Source organism: Bufo bufo, chromosome 2, assembly GCF_905171765.1.
Source record: "Bufo bufo chromosome 2, aBufBuf1.1, whole genome shotgun sequence".
Lineage (NCBI taxonomy): Eukaryota > Metazoa > Chordata > Amphibia > Anura > Bufonidae > Bufo > Bufo bufo.
In genome coordinates this window covers 397,103,923-397,108,951 of record NC_053390.1, presented here as the reverse complement: position 1 = coordinate 397,108,951, position 5,029 = coordinate 397,103,923, and positions in this window count along the sequence as shown.

Below are 5,029 nucleotides of genomic sequence, written 5' to 3'. Positions count from 1 at the left end.
GGGGCACCGGGTAGGCGGGGGGACCCTTAAGCCAGAGCCGGGGAAAGTGGATGCTATTGCATCCTGGCCCACCCCCAGGACCAAGAAGCAGGTGATGTCCTTCCTGGGCACCGCCGGGTACTATAGGAGGTTCGTCCCCCACTATAGTAGCCTGGCGAAGCCCTTGACGGACCTCACCAAGAAGAAGCTGCCCTCCGCAGTCGATTGGACGAACGACTGCGAGACGGCCTTCCGAGCGCTGAAGGCCGCCCTCTCGAGCTTCCCTGTACTACAGGCGGCCGACTTCACGCTGCCGTTTATAGTGCAGACCGACGCCAGTGATTTTGGCCTCGGTGCCGTACTCAGCCAGGTTGACACTACGGGCCAGGAACACCCCGTTCTGTACCTGAGTTGGAAGCTCCTGCCGAGGGAGGTGGCGTACTCCACTATGGAGAAGGAGTGCCTGGCAATTGTCTGGGCCCTGCAACGGTTGCAGCCGTATTTATACGGGCGCCGCTTCACGGTGGAGACCGACCACAACCCCCTCAGCTGGTTAAACACAGTATCCGGGACGAATGGGAGGCTGCTAAGCTGGAGCCTAGCTCTCCAGCAGTATCACTTGACCATTCGCCACAAAAGGGGCCGTGACCACGGGAACGCCGATGGGCTATCCCGACAAGGAGAGGGTGCGGATGGGCGCACGGGGGAACACAGGAATGTGCTGCCCCCTGGCGCCCTCTAAAAGGGGGAGGTGTGAGGAATATGGATTAATATTTACCGTCAGCCATGTCCTCACAACCCCATGTGCTGACAGATAGCAGAGGTAGTGAACTCCACAGGAGGGCCCTGCTTCCCTGCTTCAAAGCCCCAGGCCTCTTGGCATACTCAGTGTACATGCAAAATTTGTTTCCACCCCCCGCAGGGGGTCCAGGCTTCAAGGAGAAGGTCACACCTCATCTCCACCAGTTTGGAGCCAACGGAATATTGCAGGAAAACCCCCAGCAGGGGGTATCTGCCTTTGCCCAGGATCAATGAGACCTCCCAGACATGTTGGCACCTACCTTTCATAAGGAATTATGAACCGCCTGGCCATCGCAGGCGCAAACCGGATACATATTTGTGTCCCGGTGGCCACGAGGTACGTTCCCAATGTCTTTGTTTAATGAGACGAGGTCAGGGTAGAGAGATATCCATATCTCCCCATAGAAACCACATAACGGTACCATGTTTGGGCTCTACTTGTAGCCGGAACCCAGGCAGGTCCATTGGTCCCAGAACCATCTCCCTATGACCCTCTGGTCTGGAGCTATGAACCCTAAAGGGTTTTGTGGGTCATTTGTTGCCAGCTCAGAAGAGGGGGAGTGGACCCCTCCCTGAGGCCGGGAGGGGAGGGGCCGGCTACAGGTTAAAAGTCTGGTGCCAGCAAGTAGGCGGGTCTTTTCTCTGAAGAGGGGTCACATCCTACACATGTGTTTAGAGGGACCCAGGAAATAGCTGAGTTCATGGCCCTTCATGTGGACTGCAGCAAAGAACATCTCAAAGGAACTTGCATCATACTCGGTAACTGACTTTTCCACTGCTTAAGGCCTCATGCACACGACCGTTGTGTGCACCCGTGGCCGTTGTGCCGTTTTCCGTTTTTTTTCGCGGACCCATTGACTTTCAATGGGTCCGTGGAAAAATCGGAAAATGCACCGTTTGGCAGCCGCATCCGTGAGCCGTGTTTCCTGGCCGTGAAAAAAATATGACCTGTCCTATTTTTTTCACGGCCAACGGTTCACGGACCCATTCAAGTCAATGGGTCCGTGAAAGAACACGGATGCACACAAGATTGGCATCCGTGTCCGTGATCCGTGGCCGTAGGTTAGTTTTTATACAGACGGATCCGAAGATCCGTCTGCATAAAAGCTTTTTCAAAGCTGAGTTTTCACTTCGTGAAAACTCAGAACCGACAGTATATTCTAACACAGAAGCGTTCCCATGGTGATGGGGACGCTTCTAGTTAGAATACACTACAAACTGTGTAAAAGACTGCCCCCTGCTGCCTGGCAGCACCCGATCTCTTACAGGGGGCCGTGATCAGCACAATTAACCCCTTCAGGTGCGGCACCTGAAAGGGTTAATTGTACTATCATATCCCCCTGTAAAAGATCAGGGCTGCCAGGCAGCAGGGGGCAGACCTCCCCCCCCCCTCCCCAGTTTGAATATCATTGATGGCCAGTGCGGCCTCCCCCCCCCCTCCCTCTATTGTAATAATTCGTTGGTGGCACAGTGTGCGCCCCCCCCCCCCCTCCCTCTATTGTAATAATTCGTTGGTGGCACAGTGTGCGCCCCCCATCGGCCCCCCCTCCCTCTATAGCATTAGCAACATTGGTGGCCAGTGTGCGGCCTCCCATCTCCCCCCCCCCCCCCCCATCATTGGTGGCAGCGGAGTTCCGATCGGAGTCCCAGTTTAATCGCTGGGGCTCCGATCGGTAACCATGGCAACCGGGACGCTACTACAGTCCTGGTTGCCATGGTTACTTAGCAATAGTACAATAGTAGAAGATTCATACTTACCTGCTGCTGGCTGCTGCTGCGATGTTCGTGTCCGGCCGGGAGCTCCACCTACTGGTAAGTGACAGGGTCTGTGCGGCGCATTGCTAAATGAACTGTCACTTACCAGTAGGAGGAGCTCCCGGCCGGACACGAACATCGAGCTCACAGGTAAGTATGAATCTTTAACTATTGTACTATTGCTAGTAACCCGCTGCCACCAATGATCGGGGGGGGGCACACTGGCCACCAATGTTGTTAATGCTATAGAGGGAGGGGGGGGCCGATGGGGGGCGCACACTGTGCCACCAACGATTTTTTACAATAGAGGGAGGAAGGGGGGGGGCGCACACTGTGCCACCAACGATTTATTACAATAGAGGGAGGAAGGGGGGGGGGGGCGGGGGGGCGCACACTGTGCCACCAACGATTTATTACAATAGAGGGAGGAAGGGGGGGGGGGCCGCACTGGCCACCAATGATATTCAAACTGGGGATGGGGGGGGGGGGTCTGCCCCCTGCTGCCTGGCAGCCCTGATCTCTTACAGGGGGATATGATAGTACAATTAACCCCTTCAGGTGCGGCACTTGAGGGGTTAATTGTGCTGATCACGGCCCCCTGTAAGAGATCGGATGCTGCTAGGCAGCAGGGGGCAGTCATATACACAGTTTGTAGTATATTCTAACTAGAAGCGTCCCCATCACCATGGGAACGCCTCTGTGTTAGAATATACTGTCGGAAATGAGGTTTCACGATCTAACTCATATCCGACAGTATATTCTAACATAGAGGCGTTCCCATGGTGATGGGGACGCTTCAAGTTAAAATATACCATCGGATTGGAGAAAACTCCGATCCTATGGTATATTAACTCCTGACTTTACATTGAAAGTCAATGGGGACGGATCCGTTTGAAATGGCACCATATTGTGTCAACGTCAAACGGATCCGTCCCCATTGACTTGCATTGTAATTCAGGACGGATCCGTTTGGCTCCGCACGGCCAGGCGGACACCAAAACGACTTTTTTTTCATGTCCGTGGATCCTCCAAAAATCAAGGAAGACCCACGGACGAAAAAACGGTCACGGATCACGGGAAAACGGAACCCCGTTTTGCGGACCGCAAAAAAATACGGTCGTGTGCATGAGGCCTAACCCTGTTGTAACCATATAACCTGTAATCTGTAACCTCAGACCACTGTATATATTGTCTGTGTATATTGTGTTATATCTAGTGTGCCCATACGGCGATTAAATCTATAATTTAATCTTGTGCTATCTTGTATCTCGATCACGAATCCCCACGTCCGTGTTTTGGCCTAGTTATAAGCTACCGCAGGTTGGTTCCTGACCCTATATAATCCCGTTAGCGGACCGGGCTTATATCAAACCAGAACTGGTGGCAGATATCCAGGCTGAGGAGTCGCTGTTTCACTGCGGCAGTGAAAAGGCTCTGTCAGCTTGTTGCCTCTCTGTGCCCGCGTGGACAGGAGGTGTGTGTAAGCTATACCAACCTGCCCTTACGTGCTCCACTGGAGGGCGTAACTTCACGTTTTTGGTAAACCCTGTGATCATACCAGGTCTCGTGAGCTCGACGTGGTTGACGTCAGCGGGCACGAGGGGTGGTATTCATCACAGCTATGCAAAATAGTTTCACTCCAGATGTATCACGGCAACGTTTTTTTAAAAAGTTGCAGAAAAAGTTACAAACTCACTCCAGTAGGAGGTGGAGTAAAAAAAGGGTCCTTTTTAAAGATGTGACAACTTTTACAATTTTTAATAAATTTGGTACAAAATACTCCAATGCAGACCCAAGAAAAACTTGCCCGTATTTTTCGCCCCATAAGACGCACTTTTTCCTCCCCAAAAATGGGAGGAAAATGCCCATGCGTCTTATGGGGCGAATGCTGACAGTTTAACATCGCTGGATGCGATGTACGGAGCGGGGGCCGGGGGAGGGACTGGGAGGAGGAGCTGGGGGCCGGCAATAGCGGTGGGGCGGTGCGGTCACTGTACTATAGCCCCGCCCCACCGCTCCGGTATTCTAATATAAAATGTATTATTGAATTAAAAGTTATTAAACATGCCCCCCTCACTCCTAATTGTAACGTATACCCTAATTTCTTCTGTATAATGCCGGCAGGCAGGCGGGCGGCCGGCGCGTCACTCACTGATGTCACGTGCCTGCTCCGCCTCCTTTATGAATGAAGCAGGCGGCGCAGGCAAGTGACGTCAGTGAGTGACGCGCCGGCCGCCCGGCCCGCCTGCCAGCATTATACAGGAGAAATTAGGATATACGGTACAATTAGGAGTGAGGGGGGCATGTTTAATAACTTTTAATTCAATAATACATTTTATATTTGTATACTGGGGGCGGCGGGGGCGGGGGGGTTCACACGGAATCTGTGGATGGCACAGTTAAGGGGTGGGGGTCTGTGGATGGCACTGTTATGGGCTGGGGGGGGTCTGTGGATGGCACTGTTATGGGGTGGGGGGTCTGTGGATGGCACATA